The sequence below is a fragment of the Polypterus senegalus genome, chromosome 16 (assembly GCF_016835505.1).
Source record: "Polypterus senegalus isolate Bchr_013 chromosome 16, ASM1683550v1, whole genome shotgun sequence".
Lineage (NCBI taxonomy): Eukaryota > Metazoa > Chordata > Cladistia > Polypteriformes > Polypteridae > Polypterus > Polypterus senegalus.
The window spans coordinates 92,629,713-92,653,974 of record NC_053169.1 but is presented as its reverse complement, the minus strand read 5'-3'; the positions used below and the strand labels follow the sequence as shown (position 1 = coordinate 92,653,974).

General features: G+C 42.9%; 1 long non-coding RNA gene across 1 annotated transcript in view; it reads right to left on the bottom strand.

Annotated features, from left to right (window-relative positions):
- Window positions 1-1,775: 1,775 nt before the first annotated feature.
- LOC120516696 overlaps window positions 1,776-24,262 on the bottom strand; it is an 87,629-nt gene continuing 65,142 nt past the window's right edge. The window contains exon 3 of the long non-coding RNA XR_005630889.1: window positions 1,776-1,903. This is a non-coding gene — a long non-coding RNA (uncharacterized LOC120516696). The remainder of the gene's footprint in view (window positions 1,904-24,262) is intronic.

The window sequence follows — 24,262 nt, the reverse complement described above, 5'->3', positions numbered from 1 at the left end:
GGCACTCAGTGATGAACTAAAAGATGCTCATGGTATAATCGTGTGCCGGCTTATGGTGGTGTGGGGCATCACAGGGAGCTGGAGAGGCCCAATAGCAGTTGCTGTCGCTGTTAATAGCAGTTTAAGGCCATGACACATTGCACAAGTTTTCCAGCGATTTCCAGTCACAGACTTCATTGATTGTGAGTAACCTTAGTGAGTCGGAGGCAGTCACAGAATCTTCATGTGACTGCTAGTCATGTAGTGTGAAATCCCCAGCAGCTCAGTCTAACGATTCTGTGACTCGCCCCAACAAAATCAAACATCTTAAACTGTATGGGTAGGCTTACAGTATGTACAAGTGAGAGAGCAACAACCAATTAGCGGGAGAGTAATAAATATAATGAAGCTACAAAGAATTAAGAAAGAGGGAGTTTTGGAGCCAACAAACATAAGAGAGATTTGTCTGTGTGATGTTGCATGTTTTATATTCCACAATAGAATGGATAAAACAAAAAAGGGCTGAGATTGCGGCTGAACTTGGCATACTTGTAAAACCTTTACTAGGTCACCAGGTCTGTTGGGCAGTATACTGTTGGTTGTTGTCAGAAAAAAGGGTGAGCTTGCGATACTCTGGAAATGTTAAGCTTGGCTGGAAAGTCACTACACAGGCATCTAATTCAGCATTATTATGATTGCTCTGGCAGAACAAAATAACAAAAGGGTGACACCTCCAAAATAGTCCACAAAAGAAATCTCACTCCAAGGCTGTAGCCATCCACTCACTCGATAAGCCAAAGTGATGTGAGGCCTCCAAACTAGTCAGGAAAGTAGGCCTGAATCTCCACCAGTCTGCACAGAAGTGGTGCACACGACAGCAGCCTGAGTTCCACCAAGACTAGCTGGCTTCAGCTGACACCAAAATGCACTTCTAAATTCAAGCTCAAATAAAATTCTTAAATGTCCCAACTAGAGAAGGGAAGACTGTAAACCTTTGGCAAAGATATGAAAAGGAACCTTCATAAATGAAAGATTTCTTTGAAGAAAGAAAGAAATGGACTATAAAAGAGCAATTCAGAAACAAACAGAGACCTAATATACAGTGTGGTGAAAAAACAGAGCAAGAAAGTCAAAAATCCAGTAAACCAATCATAACAATAAGCAAAAATACAAGCAAACTGCACCAACACCAAGTGCATACGATGTACCGCACTCAAGTGCCTGTCTCCTCAGCTTTTATAGAGGTGGGGGTGGTCTCTAGAGGGAGATGGACAGGTGGCCCCGCCTGTTGGAGAACCTCCCACAACAAATTCTTACACATAAAAACTAAATAATAATCAAAATGGAGAAAAATACATAACTCTCAAATCTCTCTCTCTTTATTTATATATATATATATCTTTATATCTCTCTCTCTCTCTCTCTCTCTCTCTCTCTCTCTCTCTATATATATATATATATATATATATATATATATATATATATATATATATATAAAGCTCGACTAGTACTAAGGAAGTTAGACTTTTAAATTTAAAATAAGAGTTTAAAAGGGTTGAAATATGTCTCACCAAAGGAAGAACCATGAAAACTCCAGCTAGAACAGGGACACAAATGATTTTCATAAAAGAGAAGTTTCATTAAGAAAAAATAAAAGGGTCTGAAAAAGACAATCCAAAGCAAACAATATTCCATAAATCACAATCCATAGGAGAAACCGAAATCCAGAGCAAAAAAGTCAAAAGCCAATTATCAGAATTCAAAAAAGAAAAAAGGAGCAAAATACTTACAATATCCACCAAACAACAGAGCACACTTAAATGAAATGAACCGCACTGGACTTTAATTCCCAGCTTGCTTTTCAGAGGATGGAGGCGGTCCCTTTACTGTTATGAATGGGTGGCCCTCCCCTTGGGGAATCCACCTACAAAATACAAGAAACATAAGAGAACAGTTTAACATATGTAGAAACCAAATAGAATAAAATTAAGAGAAAATACTTAATTAGACAAAAATAAATGAACAGAACAATATTATCAGGAAGTATAGAAAATAATAAATAATTAGAAACAAGAACAAAGAAGATAAAAAGAAGCACTTTAAACAGGAGCCAAGTAGCAACCCTGGCTTGACCATAACAGGCATACCCTGCAGTTTCTACCCTTGTAATCCGACATACTGCAGCAACGAGATCAGCAACTGCTGTCGTCAAGCTTAAAATCCCCTTTGGATAGAAATTTTTCCACCTACACTTCAGAATCGTGTAATCCAACAAAGGCTGAGCATGTTTGGGCACGGCCAGTACTTGGATGGGACACCATCTAGGAAAAGCTTGGAATGCTGCTGGAAGAGGTGTTGGTGAGGCCTTCAGGAAAGGGGTTACCCTGTGTGTGGATTCCAATGCCCCACTACAGTGATGGGGACGCCATGTTGTGAAAATCACCACCATGCTTTGGATGACATGTAAAACTGAGGTCCCGACTACCCGTGGTCATAAAAGATCAGTGGAACATCTTACAAAGAGAGTGAGGTGTTTCCTGATATTGTGGCTAAATTGCCTACCATGCCCTTGTCAATTCAAGCCCCCTAATCAGTTCCTTATTGACTAACTACCTCTCATAACATTTCAGCAACTATAGCTAATGTGTGGTATTCATACTGGAGCATAAACGGCTGGCATCATCCAGGTGGATGCTACACATTGGCAGTGGTTGAAGTGGTTCCCCATTGACTATGGTCATAATAGCAGTTTGAGTAGGTGAGAAGCACACTATATAAATATAATTAATTATTGTTAATCTCACCAGTCAAAAAATTAGTCGCCACCCATGTAAGAGGTACCCAAGTATGAACACCAAATCGTGTGCTACGTAGTTTGTACAGTGAAGAAGTAGTGGTGTGCCATGGGGGTTGGGTTGTCTCCTTGAAAAATGGGTCACATAGCAAAAGTGAATGATTCGCAATAAGAGCTTATTGTGCAGGAAATTGCCAACTTTGTGGGTCTCTCAAAGCATACCAATTCATGGATAGATAGATGGATAGATGGATATTTCTAGCAGTGGTGTATGACGAATGATTTGTGACAGATGAGTATCTGCAAGAGTGAAAGGGAAGGTCTACAGGACGGTAGTGAGACCAACTATGTCATATGGGTTGGAAACGGTGTCACTGAGCAGAATGCATTAGACAGAGCTGGAGGTGGCAGAATTAAAGATGCGGAGATCTGCATTGGGTATGACGAGGACGGACAGAATTAGGAACGAGGACACCTTCATTCATTTTAAACAGCTCTCCTTCCCTTTGCAAAATGAGATTTTGGATTTGTTTGTTTGGGATAGCAGTCAAAAATACAATATGAATAACTTATAGTGTGTGATATTGTAAGGTATCACAACATAACAGGCTCAGCTTAGCTTGAACCTGAACCTGAGCAAGTAAGGATGGATGGATGGATGGATGGATAGATGTTTCTAGTAGTGTTGTATGACATAATCAACTGCTAGTTGTCACCAGAATTGCAGTCGAAAGGTGTTGCTCACAAATAGGGACTGTCTCCATGTATCACACATTGTGACATCATACAATTCCTACAGGTGTCCCAACTGTTGTTGATTACTTACAAACCTTTCGAGTTGTGTAACAGCAGCATTGGAACAAATAGTGTTATATTTTAGGCTTCATCTCAACTGTAAACACAGAATGGCTACCCCAGTAGCTAAACTGCATGTGATGGGAAAGAAGAACATTCTGAAGCCTGGAAAAATCCCCAGATTTAAATCCCATGGAAAATCTGTAGGACTATTTGAAGATATGAGTGAAAGCAGTCCGGCCATACTGCACAATTTGGTGCTGAAAGAGTAGATGAAAACTGATATCAGCTACATTCGTAAAGTGCTGGCGTCCATGCCAGACAGAATTGCAGCTACCTTTCAGTCCCACAAAGGAATAGATTAGATTAGATAAACTTCATTAATCCCAAGGGGAAATTCAGAAGCATAAAATAACAAGAATACAGATCCACAGGACAAAGAATACAGCCATTCAATCAATAAGTAAATAAATAAATAAAAATAAACTTAACAAGTACATCGCCTGAGAGAAGTGGGCAGAAAAGACCCCCAGAGGCACTTCTTAGGCTGGGAATATACTTAATGCTACATGATGCATAAACATGAGGATGCTGCTGCTATGTATGGAGTGTACTGTCTATACTTACGCACGTACTTTAAGCAAATCTGGAGGATTCCACCAGGTGTCAGTGCAAGTAATCATCACGATGATTTTACTCTATTGTGAGTTGAGGCAAGAAAGACATTAAAAATAAAAATTATTTTTATTCTGATGTTGTTGCGAAGGTGCAAAAAAAAGATGGCAACAGCGACCCAGAATGTCGAGAGAGCATGTGATACCTTTAAATATATTGCGTCATTACGATGGGGAATAAGCGACGCTATCCGAGAAATAGATGAAGAACAGCACCATAACGACATTTGCATGTCAGCATTTAAGTTTGATGAGTTGCTTCACCGCAACAAACCATTCATCAAACATCGAAGCACGCAGATTGATCCTGTTGGAGCTGCAAACCTACTATCACCAAAACTCGAACACACACACAATCCGCATCTTTGCTGGAACTGCAACTTGCTCATGCGTCCCGTTAATTTCCAAGGACATGTTCAGAGGACGCGTCAAAAGAACACTGGGAACGTGTGGCAGTCATGATGCATGCACATACGCTTTCTGAGCGTGAAGTATAAACTGGCCCTTAGCAAACCATGCTGGCTAGAAATGCTCCAAGAGGGCACCTCCTGGAGGAGATGGAGGAGATTTTTCATGATGGCATTCAATTTTGCCTCCATCCACAGCTTCCAGTGTGTCCATGGTTGGCCCAGTGATGGTTCAGGCTTTCCTGATAAGTTTGTTCAGACATTGTGTGTCTTTTGAGCTCAAGTTACTTTCCCAGGAGACTACAGCGTAGACCACCACAGTGGCTACTATGGACTGGTAGAACATATCCATCAATTCACTGCACACATCAAAAGATCTGAGTCTCCTTAGCAGTTCCACTCTGCTCTGGCCCTTCTTGTGTTGTCAGACCAGTCAGGTTTCTTGTTTGTTCAGACCTTGTGCTTCTTTTGAGCTTAAGTTGCTTCCCTAGGAGACTGCAGCATAGAACGCCACAGTGGCTGCTATGGACTGGTAGAACATTTCCACAAGTTTGCCACCCACATTAAAAACCCACGAGTCTCCTTAGCAAGTCCAGTCTGCTCTGGCCCTTGTTGTCCAGCGCCACCATGTTTGTCATTCCTGTGAGTGCCCAGGTACTTGTCGCTCTGCACCATTTCCTCCCAAGTCCTCCCCATGAATGGTGACTGGTCGCGGAGGCTTCTTGGCTTGTCAGAAGTCCACCACCACCTCTATTTTTACTGATGTTGAGTTGCAAGTTGTTGTCGCTGCCCTGCAGAGATGAAGTTCTCCACATCGTTCCTGTACTCTGACTCATCTCCATTATTAATGCAGCCTTTTGACGGGCGGAGTGGTGGCTCTGGTGGCTAGGGATCTGCGCTGGCCATCGGAAGGTTGCCAGTTCGAATCCCGTAAACGCTAGAAGTGACTCTACTCCGTTGGGCTCTTAACTTGCAATTACTCTGTCCTGGGTATGATGTGAATCTTCATCAAGCTCTTCCATCTTGCAGGGAAAACTGAAGGGTTGGTGGCAGAATTGGCACTCTAGCTACCATAAGAAAACCTCCCACTGTTCCAGTGTGGTGTTGAGGTGTCACCCGCTGGAGTCAGGTCCCAAGGTGGTTCATTGTATGGTGGGTGCGGCAACGTACTATCAGCGCATCCTCCTCTTCCTTATGACGGATGAGCCATCTGAAAATTTCTGTAGATGCCAAGCGTGTTTATCTTGCTGGAAGTCTGTTGTGTGGAGGGTAAACAGGAAGTTACGCACTACTAGATCAAATTTAACCGGGGTGACTACTTTTTTTTTTTTGTCCGGTGAGTTTATTTTTAATGTGACGTTGTCTTTAGGGGTAGGTGTTAGGGTTACACATCGACTACCCTCCTCTTCTCTTTGCAGCACTTCACACACTGCTCAGTCCTTGTTCTCCTGGCCTCCTTCAAATGCCTGCTTATCATCTTTGGCCTCCTCTCAGTGTGTAATATAACCTGTTGTTTCAGTTCCTCCTAGCTGACAGTCAGGATTTCATAGGGTCAGTTCCACGGCTGACCCCGCTATGAAGTTATGCTTGTCAACTGTAAAGTGGAATCTGCCATTATGGGCCTTTACGCTTAGGCCGAGTTGACGTCACATGTTTTAACAGTGCCAAAGCAGAGAACAAATGTGTTTTACATTCCTACAGTCTCTTACTAATCACTTCTAATATCGTCACATATATCTCTATCTACAAAAGGTCAAGTGAAAAAACAATGATGGAGTCTTCTGGCTTGAACAGAAAGTAAAAAGGTCGCGGCGTGGCACCCAGCAGGTGTTTCTGTTGAGAGGCAGCTAACCGCTGAGACTCATTTGCCTACGATCCTCAAATCGGTTGGCTGCATATTCTAACCGATATGCAACGCATCCATTACCTTACTTAGCCTGCCCCTCTAAAAATATTTCTTCACTTTCATACTTCAGTTCGTGTCTCATCTAAATATTCAGTTTGTTGAACAAAAACTTAGGCAAGAAAGATGAATGAAAATTACCCTTAACTGTGTGACGTTTAAGCCCTACATGTGTCGTCCTTGACTTTTTACAAGACGGTACTATCGCAAAATGAACCTGACATCTTCATTTTCTCACTGCTCAGGCCCAATCACAATCGAAGGGCCTTTACTTAATGTAGTCACATTAGCCTCGTAAACACAATCAAATACTTAATACAACCACTGAAACTACTCATGCCAAAATATAACAAATTCCACATTCTCTTCTGCTACTTTACAAAACATATTTATCCTGATAATTCTGGATGATACCAGAATATGTGATCACACCATCGATGTCCCTAAATCATAAATTAGAGCACGAGAGAGAGGGGACAACAACTACAAAGTAGAAGCTTGGAGGAGTCGGCAGTAACTTGGCCACCACTGCTGACCCACTACCTGGAGAGCATCGTGGTTAAAAGTTAAGACCCTCTGAGCGGACACCTGATGCCCGCTCCTCCTGGCCATGGCTACAGCCACAAAATCATCTTTGACGTAATACTAGTCCCTCTCTCTTACGCCCTGTCCTGCTAGGTGCACGCGATATTCCAAACTGCAAAATTAGTTTGCCGTCTGTGCCCAAAATTCAGTTGTTTCTAAACATAGGTAGCCAATTGACATCGCAAAGAAAATGGAAGCAGTTGAAAGCTCAACAGTCTGATGATCTAACAGATCAATAAAACAATCCCGGCAGGACTTGTGAACATCAGAGACGAACAGAAAAGGAAAGCAGAGCCGAGACAGACAGCAGACTTGAGTCCTTAAAGCTGTTCTTAGTAATGTGGGAGTGGAATGACAAAACTTATTGTTGGAAATGTACTTATAATAGATAGATAGATAGATAGATAGATAGATAGATAGATAGATAGATAGATAGATAGATAGATAAAGTCGGTAGGATTAGATAGATAGATAGATAGATAGATAGATAGATAGATAGATAGATAGATAGATAGATAGATAGATAGATAGATAGATAGATAGATGACATAAGTGGACTGGTGTTCCTTGAAGAATGGAGACAAGACCCTTGTGGGAGGCCACAATAATGGTAGGTCCATGGGAAATAACTGTTCTGGAGTGTATACCTACCCCGTAGGTACCCTACCCACTTCTGTATTGCTGCTTCCATATATCTGCCCACATGGTATGCTGGGAATCATAGTCCTGTGGGACGGCCCTGCTGGGATCCATGGCTACTGCCTGGTGGAGTTGCAGGGTATGAGCGTTCCTACTTTGAGAACCCTCCCGTGACCTGGAAGCACTTCCCTTCAGACATTGTCCTGACAATGGAAGCATTCCTGCCTGCCGCCTCACATCACACAGGTAGAATTGGAGGGCACTTGTTTGGATGAAGAGGAGTGGAATGGGAGAAAAGAATGAGGATGATTTTTTTTTTCACTTTGTGAAGCAGTGCTGTGTGGCACGGTTCGTAAAGAGCATTTAAAGGTGTCTTGGAGAATAAAAATCCATTTATTTGAACATGTGACTTAGGGTTTGGTGCTCAGTGGCTCCCTCCAGTGTTCACAGCACATTATTTGTCCCTGGGTGAAATTTACCATTTTACAGAATCCAAATAAATAAATGTGAATAAAAATGGTTAATGCCACTTAATACATTAATCAGTCCAGCTGATTACCAAAGCTGCTTTTTTTTTCCAAAAACGCACAGTCTATCCTGCCAGCAACAGCTCACAAGCAGACGCCAATTCATTTCAGGGCATTTTCACTCACACAGGAGCAATCAGTTCTGTTTGTGATTGGGGGATTAAACGGAGTCTTGGGAAAAAGTGTATATAAAAATAATAAACTGATTAAGACTGAGATTTCCAATTTTGCAAATGTTGTCATACTGGTGACCAGTTAACCAATTCACATGGCTGCGTGTGGTGAATGTGCATAACAGACCAGCAGATGTATGGTGTGGACTGAATGACACCACATGCGCAGCCTTACTGTCTAAATGGACAGATACGCGCTGCTCCATATAAAGGTGTACTTTAATGTATATGGAGAGGGTTGACTCAAAGCTTTAAAAGGCTTGTCTACATTGTGCAGTTTAACTCACGCAGCACAAAATTTGGAAATTCTGTGGTTAGCCCCAGGTTCTAATATTAGCTCCAGATATGCTGAGTGATAACAGATGTTTACATATTTTTGCTCAGCTAAGGCCTCTTTATGCAAATTGTTATTATTTACATATAAGAAATATGTATGGGCGAAATTTGAAAAGCATTTGATTGTCAGATCAGCAGAATAACTCCAAAGAGAACACGCACAGTGCCCGGGTCTGCTGGAGCCCCTGAAGGCAGGGTGACCCAGTGGCTTGTATTGTCCTCATGAAGTGAAGCATTTTGGAGCTCTGCTCAGTGTGAACGATGAGTGTTTAGGGAGAACAAGAAATTAAGGATGACATAATGCATGCCATGACAGGTGGCAAACCAATTCATTGCTGATAATCCAGTTGGTTTCATGCTAAGTGTGTGCAGGACTTAACAGCTCTGCGGTGCAGCTGATCTGCTGCCTTCTCTTTGTGGACGCAGCTGAGTTGTTTGGGCCTAATTTCTCAGATAATTTGGGAAAAATGTGTTTAAGATAATTGAAAAAATAATAAACCTATATATATATATTCTGCTCCAGTGTAAGGCATTTTGTAAGAACGTGGCTCAGATCTGTAGTATGGATTAGGGACAAAACGAGCAGCAACAAGCTTCTCAAAGACAGTAATGAGGAACAAATTGAAAAGCATATCTGTCTATCTGTCTTTGTTTTATGTAGTGTATTATCTATCTATCTATCTAATCCTGCCAACTACGCTATCTATCTAATCCTGCCAACTACGCTATCTATCTATCTATCTAATCATGTAATGATTTTGATACCTATTGTGGTTGACATAATGGATGGACTGGCATCCTGACTGGGATGAATGGTGTCTTCTTACCTGGCTGAGAGATCACAAATGAACGGATTGGATGGATGTCAGGAGGATAATCTAGTGGAAGGACAGGGGGTGACTGCCGCCTTGGGTCGTGTGTTCCCCAAGTACACCAGGTGGCAGCATCCCTCTGGCATAGCTCCGATTTGGACTATATGGAGGGTCCCCCTAGTGGGGGTACTTAAAGGCTGCTGGAGGGTGATGTTTGGAGGAGGCTTCCCTGTCAGATAGAAATTCTGCCTGTCTCGCTACAGTAAGTCACAGTGATGCACAGATTGGTAAAAAGGAGCCACCTGCCTCACCTAGATGAGCTCGAGATGGGAGAAGAAAAGGACAACACTCATCTGGGAAGGAGTAGAGGAGGGAAAAAAAGGAAAGAAAATATTTGTACTTTTGAGGCATTACAGAACCCGTGATAAAATGATTTGTTAAGTAAAAATAGTTTATTTGAATCTGGGAGTGCCTTTGGTCTTGGTGTTCCTGGGGTTTGTGTCCCTTACAGACCATGCAATCTACAGTATATATTTATATAGCATATCTTTCCTACATAATGCTTTTTATGTCATTTAAAATATGCTTTTTATCTATCTATCTATCCTTACTTGCTCAGGTTCAAGTTCAAGCTAAGCTGAGCCTGTTATGTTGTGATACCTTACAATATGACAAGCTATAAGTTATTAATGTTGTGCTTTCACTGCTAACCCAAACAAACAAATCCAAAATCTCATTTTGCAAAGGGAAGGATAGTTGTTTAAAATGAATGAAGATGTCCTCTAATGTCCTCGTTCCTAATTCTGTCCATCCTCGTGACACCCAATGCAAATCTTAGCATCTTTAACTCTGCCACCTCCAGCTCTGTCCCCTGCTTTCTGGTCAGTGCCACCGTCTCTTGCCCATACAACATAGCTGGTCTCACTACCGTCCTATAGACCTTCCCTGTCACTCTTGCAGATACCCGTCTGTCACAAATCATTCCTGACATTCTTCTCCACCCACTCCACCCTGCCTGCCCTCTCTTCTTCACTTCTCTTCCACACTCCCTGTTACTCTCATCCACCTTCGCCAACTCTACTCCTTGCATCCTCACCATTCCACTGACCTCCCTCTCATTCACACACATGTATTCTGTCGTGGTGGTCCTACTGACCTTCATTCCTCTCCTCTCCTCTACCTGCTCCCTACTCTATGACACAGTCTGAAAATAAACCTGATCCACGTCTCCAGTGCTCATTCGTCACCGGTCGCACTTTCATCCACTGCAGGATTGTCACATCCATCCCATTTCACTTCAGTTGTTGAATGTTCTTTGCAGACAAAGTCATTGCAAGAAGAACATCTCATCGTTGTCGTAAGCCCGTAAGCACCAAATGCACCGTATGGAACTTGCGACGGTGCATCCAGTCATAAAACCAGCTGGGGGGGGCACACTGGAGGGCAACCATTGTGACCCGGTACTTGTAGTGAATCCAGCTGAGGAGAGATGGCGGATGGTGCCAGTAGGTTCAAAGACATTGGACAATAAATTGGTAAGATTGGTTTAAACTGAGTCTGGGTTAACCGGACTTGTAGGCACAAGACACCTAGTGGCACAGTCGATAACTACACCCTACTCCCGTGCAATTTACAGATTCCAGGAATTTTTGGTGAACCCCTTATATATGTTACCTGCTCTTTCCTGATGAAGGTCAAACAGTTGTGTTTTTAACCTTCTTTCCTTTTCAGCATGAAAACATTTTCCCTATAAAAATATCTCCTGCTGCACGTCTCAGTATAGCTCAGTAATGGCGCGGTCTCTTATATACAGTCCTTTTTTTTATCCATCGTTATCAAGGGTAGCAATATTTTCAGAGGGGACTTTAAGCACAAAAACAAGTCAAAAAATAACTCGGTTGCCACTCATGTAGCATAACAAGTTGAGGAACAGGAGTTTGCTTAATGACAGAAACCTCCGCACTCCTCTCCTCTCCGCACTCCTCTCCTCTCCTCTCGTCCTGGCGGTCACTTCAGCACGGCTCGTCATTCTTGGTGCTTTCAAGTTTAATCTTTTCAGCTCGCATTGCTCCCTGCACCTGTTTCCCCTTGAGCATGGTCTAATGGTCCAACTGGCAGGCTCTCAGCCTCCATGGTAACTTAATTGAGTTGTGGTGGGCGTCTCCGCCCTGCCGACTGGCAGAGCGTGTCATGCGAGCCCCTCAAGTGGCACTGTCCCCTGTTCTAAAGGTGTCCGGCGTTTTCCGCCTCTTATGCTGCAGTGTGCTTTTCTGCCTTACTGAGACTGAATAAACAGAAGAAGGCACAGCGGCTGCCAGTGCTCATTACGGGATCTGCTGGTTTTAGTAAAAGGGGAATCCAAGAAAACACCAATTAGAGCAGTCATTAGGGTCAGAGTGACATAGCATGACACAGAAATCATTCAGGCTTTCAGCTAATGGACGACGTGTTTTCCAAGCCTTGGACGTGATTTACTTGTAAAAAGACAATGAGGGTCGCTCTGCTCCTGAAGCATCTCTATGCCTTATGGCACCGTCACCACTCTGCTAATGAAAAATACATCAGTAGAGTGGGCTCTTGCAGTGAGAAGCCCTCACCTCGGCAGAGCCATATTGACTAGGCACACTTGCAATTAGACCCCCCCTTAGGATTAATCATTCTTCTTTCACGGGTGGTTTGCTATCAGGCCCATATTTTAAATTTATGGGCAGCTTCATGTTGGCACTGTAACCGGGCCACTAGAGGGGCTGAATGTCACTTTGACAAGAGGCAAAGCCACCTTGAATGTAAGCAGAAAATCTTCAAGGAAGGTCGGTCTCTTGACTCTTTCACTTCCTTTGCTGCTTTGCTGCAATCAATTGTGTAAAAAAAAAAAAAACTCTAATTTTAGACCATTTCTCAGGTGAAACTGGCAGGCCAAGCTGTTAACGAACCATAACCTTCCACAAAAGAGGCACATCACAAACATTAATACTGTGTGGTCTATGGCCGGCTTGTCATCCCGGCCAATACCCCCAGGCCGCCAGGTGAAGCTCTCCCTGAAGCATGGAGGTGCCCCGAATACCAGCAGGGAATCATGGACCATGGAGTTTTCCTTTACAGCCCTGCTGGATACCACAGGGGCCAACAGAGGACACTGCAGGGAGGTCCAGAGAGTCAAATGTGCCCTATAACCCGGAAGTACGTCCTAGACAAAGAGACAGGGGAAATGACGTACTTCCGGGATGAAGAAGAGGACTGTTTCTCTGACCCGGAAGTGATAGGAGGTCACATGGAGTGAAGGATAGGGAACACTTCCGGGTCAGGGAATATAAAGGACTCTGGGAAATCCCCAGACGACGAGCTGAGCTGGGCGGAAGGGTGGCAACGTGTCTGGGAGTGGTGGAGTGTATTATTGTGGATTATAGTTTATTGTTTATGAGTATTGTGGAGAGGAGTTTTGTGCACTGTGTAATAATAAAAAGTCAACTTATTGGACTTTTACCCGGTGTCTGGCGTATGATCTGAGTGTTCAAGAGGATGATAGCGCCCTCTATCTGTCACAACTGCTTTCACTAATCCCATACCAAATGGCATATAACAGAGACATATGCATTGCATTTGTCATTCCAACAGATGGCGTATCAAAAACATTAACACTGTTTTTACGAATCCCGCATCAAATGGAATATAACAGAGATATATGCATCACATTTGTCATTCCAGCGGATGACACATCGCAAGCATTAGCACTTAGCGATAATAAAATCATTGCATTTTTTCTTTCCCACAGATGGTACAGCAGGCATTAACACTGCTTTTACAAATCCCATAGCAAATGGCATATAAGTGAATTATGCACTGCATTTATAATTTCAAAAGATGGTGCATCACAAACAAGTATCATAAAATAGGCCCTTCCACCTTAACAAAAGGAGTCACATCACAAGCATTAACATTGCTCTCACTAATCCCACATGAAATGGAATATAACACAGACATATATTCATGGCATTTATCATTCCAACAGATGGCACAAAAACATTAACACTGGTTTTTTGAACCCCATACCAAATGGCATATAACAGAGACATGTGTATTGCATTTGCCATTCCAGCAGATGGTGCATCACAAACATTTGAAGTAATACCATGCAGCTCCCGGTAGAAGCCATCTCACACAGTCCCATATGGTGGAGCTCCCCGACCAAGACCTGCTCGAAAGAGCCCATACCTTCAAGGAGCTAGAGAGACTGGGAAGGCAGCTGTTGGGCCATATTTCTGTTGCACCACTACACATCCATTTTTGTCCAGTTTTATTGAACTTTGGCAGTAAGAGTTGTGGCCCGACTGGCACCCCAACTTTTCTTTGGTTCTGCTCTCCATCATTAGCACCTCACAAGGGTTTTGGGAAGCTGGCGTACATTTCAGCAACTCTGAATGCAAGGCAGGAAACAGCGCTGGACAGCCATATTTATTTTTTATTTTGCTGAAGACAAAACTGATGGCAGAAAGTCCAACGAACAAGCAGCACCTGAAGATAGCCGTAGTCATTTATACACTTCTTTTCATATCTCAATATCTGTCATTTAGTGCCTTGCATAAACTTATTACATATAGTGTTTCATATCTGTCATAAAGAACATTTAAATCTATTGTATAGTGTGTCTATCTATCTATTATACAGTGCCTTTAATACCCACCTAACTTCTAATCATATAGTGCTTATTATAATAATGTATTGTTCTATCATATACAGGGTGGTCCAGATCTAATTATGCAGATCCAGATCGTTTGGATGACTGATTTATGCGGGGACGATTCAAGTTCGGCACAAAGACGATTCTTCATGTCGTCGGTTCGCACACTTCTCGATGGTCCGGGATTTTTCGGGTGATTTTCTATGAAATAAGTTATAGCGTAATGAAAATTGCATAACTAGGCCTGGACCACCCTATAGTGCCTTCACATCTCTCTATTATATAGTGCCTTTCATATCTACCTATAAACCTATTATATAGAGAGTTTCATATTTATTATACAGAACATTTCAAATCTATTATATAGAGCTTCAATCTATTTATTATACAGTGCCTTTAATACCCACCTAACTTCCAATCATACAGTCAGTCAGTCATCATCCAACCTGCTATATCCTAACTACAGGGTCACGGGGGTCTGTCGGAGCCAATCCCAGCCAGCACAGGGCACAAGACAGGAACAAACCCCGGGCAGGGTGCCAGCCCACCGCAGGGCACACACACCAAGCACACACCAGGGACAATTTAGGATCACCAATCCACCTAACCTGCATGTCTTTGGATTGTGGGAGGAAACCCACGCAGACACGGGGAGAACATGCAGACTCCACAGAGGCAGGGAGGACACAGAAAGCGAAGCCAAGTCTCCTTTTTATTTATTTTTTTCACCGTGTCCTGTTCGGCTGTGAAGCAATCAGAATTGATGTCTGAATGCTGGCGACTAGCCTTACAGTTTTTCTCTCAGGTGGAGCGTTACAGCTTCTGCTGACGTCACGCCTGATACCAAAACTTTATTAAAAATATTTTCAGATGTTTTTAAGCTTCGAACCGGACACGGAGACAAAAGTGAAAGAGAAGCAAGTCTCCTAACTGCGAGGCAGCAGTGCTACCCACTGCGCCACCCTCTATCATATAGTGCCTTTCACAACTGTCTATTATATAGTGCCTTTCATATCTATCTCTTTTATAATACCTTACAAATCTATTATACAGTGTCTTTCCCATTTATCAGTCTATCTGATAAAGTGCCTTCCATATTTCTCTATCTATCAAGCTATTTACCTGTTTTTTCCATAGTGTGCTTCACTTTTTCAAAGCATAACATTTTGCAGTCAATAAATAACTTACTCTGCAAACATCATTTTGTATGATATGCTCTACAGTACAAAGGCAGCTCGTCAGGATTTTCTGTAAAACAATGGCCATTCTGTCGTCCTTCTCTGAGGACAGCCTTGAAGTGCAGGCTGCTGCTGCTGCTCAGAGAGAAGGTTGACTGTACTGTGAGCAGCTTTAGCCGCACACGCCACTGCTGCTAATGACCTTGTGCGGACATAAAAATAAATCTTTGCAGTTCTTTACAAGATATGCCATTCTAGGCAGAGCTGGACATTGTGTAAACTCAGATGTGTTTGCCTCTTCTACATAACGTTCTGCTTTGTGCGTCTCACCCTTTTTACTAGTTTATGGCCTGGAAATGTGCTTTACTTCAACTACTGAGATAAGAAGACCTCCAAACGCTGCTCATCAGCCTGGTTTATTTCAAGGTTTAGATGTGCAAAGCTACTTCAGCCCCCCCAATTAAAATAAAATACTAATGGATGTATTGGGTGAGTTTTTAAGCGTTTCCTCCATGCCCAATAGCCTCCCACACGTCAACATGATATTCCAGTTTTTTCATTTTTAATACATTTGCAGTTTATCCTATTTTTTTACTCTGTCATCCTGGGGAATTAAGTGTTGCTCGATGAAAAGGGAAAGAAAAAAACAAATTGAAAGAATAAGGCAAAATGTGCACAAAGACAAGGGGTCTGAATACTCCCTGTAGGCCCGCTAGACATGGAGTGAAGGTGTAGAGGAGTCATTTACATTTACTTATTTGTCCAATGCCTTTTATCTGAGGTAACTTACAACATTTGATACAATTGGTTCCATTTTTGGGTTTTCCAATTGGAGCATCGGCAGGTGACGTGACTCGCTCGGTGTCACACAGTGGTGTCAGCAGTGGGATTAGAATCCGCAAATCTCAGGATCCTTGAGGCAGCCGCACTAACCTCTGCACCAGCGTGCTGCCTGCTGTGGTTGAGCGTTACACAGAATCGGTTGCAGTTTTACAAAATGAAAAGATGCTGTTCCTTTCTACTGTCGTAATTGTGAAACGGTGAGAAAGTCACCGAGGCGCCAAAATCCAATCCCAGGACACTTTGATGGTAATTTAGATTTTCGTTTTGAAATGCACAAACTCCTTGTCATTTCACTTAAAACCCTTTCTGCAGTGTAAACTGAAAATGTGCAAAGTCCTGAAGGATGAATGGCAGATCTTGGCTGATGTTGGCTCAGACAAAAATAAAAAAAAACTGCAGGGCGATAGGAGCTAAAATGCAAAACCGTCCATCTCTCCATACAGACGATGCAAAGCAGCGTCACCTCCATGAAGGGAAATGCAAATCAGTTTCTTCAGGTTATTATTTCTATGCCAGCAGAGAAATGTCTCACATAATGAGATTTTTTTTGACATTATTAAAAGCTTGTACTTCATTACATCCCTTAAACCCAGAGAGGACTTATAAGATGTTTGGGAAACTCGGCAAAAATGAATGACAAAGTACCATTGAGAACGGACGCTTGTTCACTGCGCAAATTGCTGTCGAATGGTCTTACTGGCAACAAGATGGACATCCCAAAAACAGAAAACGATGACCCGATCAACTCCCACTGTGCTGACGAAGGGGTGACTCGGTTTACCACATGCACTTCAGAAGAAGGTCACCCACCTGCAGATAAGCAAGTTCAGGCCCGGCCAGTACTGGGAGACCAACAAGGAAATTGCTGCTGTCAGAAGGTGTTGGCGAGGCCAACAGGGGGCGCTTACCCTGTGGTCTGAATGAGGATCCCAATGCCCCCCAAGTGCAGTGACAGAGGACACCATGCTGTAAAGATGGTGCCATCTCTCGAATTACACATAAAAACTAAACCACTCTGTGTGGTCATTAAAGATCCCTGGGCATCCTTCGTAAAGAGTAGGGGGGCAGTTCAAGGTGATGTTTTTAGAATGGGTGCAGAATTGGCTCAGACATAGGAAGCAGAGGGTGATGGGGTGAATTGGGTGGCATTAAGAGGGGGTGTCCAGAAGGGTCAGGACTAGGGCCACTGGTATTTTTAATATGTATAAATGATTTAGATAGTACGCCCTGCGGTGGATTGGCACCCTGCCTCGGGTTTGTTTCCTGATTTGCATCCAGTGTTGGCTGGGATTGGCTCCAGCAGACCCCCATGACCCTGTAGTTAGGATATAGCGGGTTGGATAATGGATGGATGGATGGATTTAGATAGTACTAGGGTGTTGTACCGTGTTAGCCATTATGAATGTAGTGAGAAGTCAAGCAAAAAGAGATCTTTTATTGGCTAACTAGAAAGATTATAATATGCAAGCTTTCGAGACAACTCAGGCCCCTTGTTCTACGATCACATCTTGCCTGAGCTGTCTCGAAAGCTTGCATATTGTAATCTTTCTAGTTAGCCAATAAAAGGTCTCATTTTGCTTGACTTCTCAATGATTTAGATAGGAATATAAAGCAACAAGCTGGTTAAGTTTGCTGATGATACCAAGATAGGTGGATTAGCAGATAATTTGAAATCCGTTATATCATCACAGAAGGACTTGGATAGCATACAGGCTTGGGCAGATTTGTGGAAGATGAAACTTAATGTCAGTAAATGTAAAACATAGGAAATAAAAATGTTAGGTTTGGATATACAATGAGCAGTCGGAAAAATCGAGAGTCCACCTTATGAGAAGGATTTAGGAGTCATAGTGGACTCTAAGCTATCGACTTCCCGACAGTGTTCAGAAGCCATGAAGAATGTCATGCCTTGATGTGTGGAGTACAAGTCACAGGAGGTTCTGCTCAAGCTTTATAACACACTGGTGAGGCCTCATCTGGAGTACTAGGGGCAGTTTTGGTCTCCAGGTGACAAAAAAGGACATAGCAGCACTAGAAAAAGGTCCAGAGAAGAGCGACTAGGCTTAGTCCAGGGGTACAGGGGATAATTTATAAAGAAAGATTAAAAGAGCTGAGCATTTACAGTTTGGACTTCTTTAGCGCTTTCAACACCATCCAACCTCTGCTCTTTAGGGACAAGCTGACAGAGATGGGAGTAGATTCACACCTGGTGCCATGGATCATGGACTATCTTACAGATAGACCTCAGTATGTGCGTCTTGGGAACTGCAGATCTGACATTGTGGTCAGCAGCACAGGAGTGCCGCAGGGGACTGGACTTTCTCCGATCCTGTTCGGCCAACATACATCGGACTTCCAATACAACTCGGAGTCCTGCCACGTGCAAAAGTTCGCTGACGACACTGCTATGGTGGACTGCATCAGGAGTGGGCAGGAGGAGGAGTATAGGAACCTAATCAAGGACTTTATTAAATGGTGCGATTCAAACCACCTACACCTGAACACCAGCAAAACCAAGGAGCTGGTGGTGGATTTTAGGAGGCTCATGGACCCCGTGATCATCAGAGGTGACTGTGCAGACCTATAAATACCTGGGAGTGCAGCTGGATGATAAATTGGACTGGACTGCCAATACTGATGCTCTGTGCAAAAGAGGACAGAGCCGACTATACTTCCTTAGAAGGCTGGCGTCCTTCAACATCTGCAATAAGATGCTGCAGATGTTCTATTAAACGGTTGTGGCGAGCACCCTCTTCTATGCGGTGGTGTACTGGGGAGGCAGCATAAAGAAGAGGAGCACCTCAAGCCTGGACAAACTGGTGAGTAAGGCAGGCTTTATTGTAGGCACGGAGCTGGACAGTTTGACATCCGTGGTGGAGCGACGGGCGCTGAGCAGACTCCTGTCAATCATGGAGAATCCACTGCATCCGCTGAACAGGATCATCTCCAGACTGAGGAGCAGCTTCAGTGACAGACTGCTGTCACCATCCTGCTCCACTGACAGACTGAGGAGACCCCACACTATGCGACTCTTCAATTCTACCCGGGGGGTAAACGTTAACATTATACAAAGTTATAGTCTGTTATACCTGCATTGTTATCCCTTTTTAATTTAATATTGTTATTATCAGTATGCTGCTGTTGGAGTATGTGAATTTCCCCTTGGGATTAATAAATTATCTATCTATCTATCTATCTATCTATCTATCTAAACAAAAGAAGATTAAGAAGTGATATGACTGAAGTGTTTAAAATAATGAAGGGAGTTAGTCCAGTGGGTTGAGACTGTTATTTTAAAATGAGTTCATCAAGAACACGGGGACACAGTTGGAAACTTGGTAAGAGTAAAAGAAGATGTCCTGAAAAACTCTCTCCCCCAGTTCTTCCATTGTCGGGGCATCCAGCTGCCCGCCACAGGAGTTAACAGAATGGGGGACTATAGCAGTGCTTACTGCAAGGTATTTAAAAATGAATAAAAACAACCTAAAAATTCTGGTTCAAAACATAAAACTAAAATGGGGGCTAAAACTTTAGCCAAAATGTATATGCTGCCTTTACGAGTTGGCACAATCCAGTGCCCATAATAATCAATAATCAACAACAATGGGAGTTTTTCAGTTTCAAAATCTGCTGCTGAAGAAAAGGTGCCACAGCAGTGATGGCTGCCACTTCGCAGTGTTTGGACAGTCACTCTATTGCGGGCTACGGTGCCTTCTGCGTGGTGCTGACTTCTAATTTCCTGCCATGGCTGAAGGGCATGCTGTTATGTTGATTAGTGCCTCAGATTTGGCCTGGTGTACTGTGAGAGGCTGTGGGTGTGTGCCCTGAGAAGGAATTAGCGGGGTTCAGACTTTGCTCACTTCATAGGTTCCTGGATGGAGGCCAGGGTCCTACATAGGCCATACCACCAAAGATGTAATGTAATATTTTCTTCCCAGGATAGGATTTGGCTTTCTGCCACTGCTTATAAGGAAAGCATGGATGATGGATGAATCTGTGTTGCTGTGAAAGGTGCAAATCCCAAATTAGTTTGATGAAAATGACAAATTTAAAGCTAAGAACGAAAGCATTCCAGCCATAGGCTCATGCCAGCATACAGTATGAAAGGTGCATTCAACCATACGAAACTTGTTTAATCCAGTTTAGGGCCACAAGGGGGCTGGAGTTTATCCTGGAAGCGTTGGGCAGATGATAGGAACCCAACCAGTGTGAGAAGTGGCGGCCTTGCGCAGATTTTTTCCACAAGGCTCCATGAAAATGAGTGTGTAAGTGAATATCAAGCAAGCTGATATGTGTTTTCAGTTCCCTAAATTAAATCTATCATGGCACTGGAGAGTGGCAGCACATTACATGATGGTTGAAAATGAACTCCGTACACATGGCAATACTACTACTTGGGCAAGTACATCTTTAGGATATGGGAGGAAACAGAAGGGTTCACTAGCAGGTGGAGAATAGAAGACGATTCTGCCAGGGATGGAAGCTGGCAGGGCACAAAGGCAAAAGGGCATAATACAATACAATACAATTTATTTTTGTATAGCCCAAAATTATACAAGAAGTGCTGCAATGGGCTTTAAACAGGCCCTGCCTCTTGACAGCCCCCCAAGCCTCGACTCTCTAAGAAGACAAAGAAAAACTCCCAAAAAAACCCTAGTAGGAAAAAAAAACCAGAAGAAATCTCGGGAAAGTCAATTCAAAGAGAGACCCCTTCCAAGGTAGGTTGGGCGTGCAGTGGGTGTCAAAAATGATAAATACAATACAATACACAGAACAGAACACAAGTATTTCCTCAATACAATATAATAGTGCAAAAGAAATATTACAAGTACAGAGCAGATAACGACAGTAGATGATATGAGATCATTGGATTTAATACGGCGCCTCATGTATAAAACATTGTGGCACTCTTGGCTTTTTTTGTGACAGCTTGTGCTGCCAGATGTTCAAAAGACAAATCCTGAGTCCTGCATTGCCTCTGAAAATCCCACTTAAACAAAAATTGTATGTAGAAAAAAAAAATGTCTTAATTCAAGTTTTAGGCCAGGTTTATACTTCACGCGACGTGATGCTCCAGGAGACGCTCCTCCTATGCAAGCGTTTTGCTGTTTATACTTTACTATACGCACGTACTTTACGTAAATCTGGAAGAATCCACCAGGTGGCAGTGTGAGATATTATCACGTTGAAAACAGGTTTGGCTTCGCTGTGTTGTGAATTGCCTGGAACACCTTACCGCAATATCTCTGAAAAGGATGTTTAATGATTAAATCCATCAATCCAGGGAGGTGCGCATTCCAGTAAGCATTGGGCACGAGGCAGAAACAATCCCTACACGGGGCATCAGCTCATCACAAGATGAATACAAGCACACACATACACTGGCGTCATTTTAGTGTCACCACATCTGCATATCTTTGGAAGGAAACCGGAGCACATCATGGAAACCCAGCAGGAAAACATGTAAACTCCAGGCAGGGAATACCAGCGACGTGACTCCCTGCGAGACAGCAGTGCTACCGCTCCGCCACCATGTCACCCTCATGTGTGTATTATTAACAGTATTCATTATTTATATGAAATTAAGAATTTATCTGTAAAATGTAACATACATATTTCAATGCATTTCATCATGAAAGTGATGTCAAGTATAAATCTAAGGATTCTAAATGTGGACAGAGTTGGAATATCATACATTTAATGTATTCTGTGTGGTGATTGCTGTTTGCCGCTGCTGTCAGGTCCGGAGGAAGCCCTAGAAAAAAAAGACCGCACAGAAGACGGTATGTGAGACTTTTAAAATGTATCGTGTCATTACGATCGGGAATGTGCGATGCTTGAATATAAAAGCACTACAAATGTATTTATATGTCGGCATTTTGCTTCACCGCATCGAACCATTCATCAAACATCGAAGCGGTTACACCGATCCCGTTGGATCCGCATAGAGGCTTTCCGTCACATGTAGATAGTAAACAGAGACTCTGACGTCACATTACAACTTTTATCGCACTGCGCCCCCCGACTTTTTGCTGGTACTACAACTCACGCATGCATCGCGTTAATTTCTGAGGACCTGCTCAGAGGATGCATCAAATAAATGCTGGGAACACCTGGCAGCCATGATGCGTGCGCGTAAGCGTTCTGAGCATGAAGTATAAATGAGCCATTACTTTCTCGTATATGAAGTATAGGGAGAGTATTGTAATCATGAAAAAATTCGACCCTGAGATTTTAATAAATCCTGACATTTTAGACCTTTCTGAGTCAGAAAATACCATTTTTTTGGAATTATGTCAAAACTCAAAATCACAATGAGACAGATGGATGAAATATGGCATGTGGATGTTACACCAAAATTGTAGATCTGCATTAACTTTTGGGCCAAATCCATCAACCGGAAGTGCTACTTTACCTGATCATATACTCAGTTTTTTTTTTCCATGCAGCTACAGAGTCCGATTTATTCAGGTCAAGTCAAGTTGGGGAGCATGCACTGGTACAATGCGTTGCCGCACCCACTACACGTCGAAACAGCTCAGGATCCTGGTTGGCAACCCCCCAGACAGACCAGTTCTACCCTCCAGAAATGACCCTCTATCTGCCACAGCCAGGTGTTACATGGGTGACCCCTTGGCCTGGTCCAGTCACTTGGGTCCCCAACAATGAGGATCTTATGAGCTGGATCACCCTCGGGGAAACGCGCCACATGACCGTAGTGCCGAAACTAAAGCTCCCTCACAATGCAGGTAATGTGCCACATTTGGGTATCCGTGAGCAACACAAAGTCAAACCAACGGTACCCAAGGATTTTCCTTTAGAGACACAGTATCAAAGGAGTGCAGTCTGTCTCAGGTCACTGAATAGCGTCCATGTCTCACAACCACATAGCAAGACAGGAAGCACCAGGACTCTAAAGACTTGGACAGTTGTCCTTTTGCAGATATCAGGAGCGTCACACACTCCTTTCAAGCGACCTCATGACCCCCCAAGCTCTCCCAATGTGTCTACTGACTTCATAGGAAGAGTCACCAGAGACATGAATGTCACTGCCAAGGTAAGTAAACCTCTCGATGAGGTCGACACTCTCTCCGCAGACAGAAACACGGCTGATGGCTGTGCCCAAGAGGTCATTAAAGGCCTTTTATTCAATTTATTCAACTAGACTTTTATAGCAATTGTTCAGTATATGACTAATTTGGTTTGATTTGTTGTTGACAGTTCATAATACATAACTACAGGTTCCTGTACATAATATAAAACTATAATCATTGTCTTGCGGTTTACTCCTCAAATATCCATCCCCATATCTGAGTATACGAGAGGCTCGCTAAATTCTTGTAGACAGCCTGGCGTACTACCTTTTATGAATGAAATTTATAACTGTCAGCTGAATCCGAATGACTGAATCGTGTATGTTTGTGTCGTTGTATGTTTCTCATGCTCATCATGGCTGCTCATGACTTGTGTGTAATTAGTTTTGAAAGTGAAGTGGTACTGATGAAGACTTCTCGATTATCGCGGTAGGTCATATCTAAATTCTATTTACATATATCGTGTCATATTATACGAAACATAAGTTAAATTAAACATACCCGTACCTAAATTTTGAAAGAAACAGAAATGATAAGTGAGGTAATATGTTCTCTTCTATATATGTATTTACATATACTTATATGTTTATATTATACATGTTTTTATATGTTGTCACATACTTGCGACTAGGAGCGAGCTGAGTGGACCAAGTGGAGGTAATTACCTGCCAGGCCAGGGGGTGGCGAGGTGCTCTAAACCTATTTCTGTTATCTCTGCAGACCAAATACAGGAAAACCTGCCTGATTTGACGTCACTTCCTGTTCCAGTGCCCAGAATGATGTCATTTCCTGTTCCGTTCAAATGACATCACTTCCGGTTCACACCATATAAAACCTCCATCTTT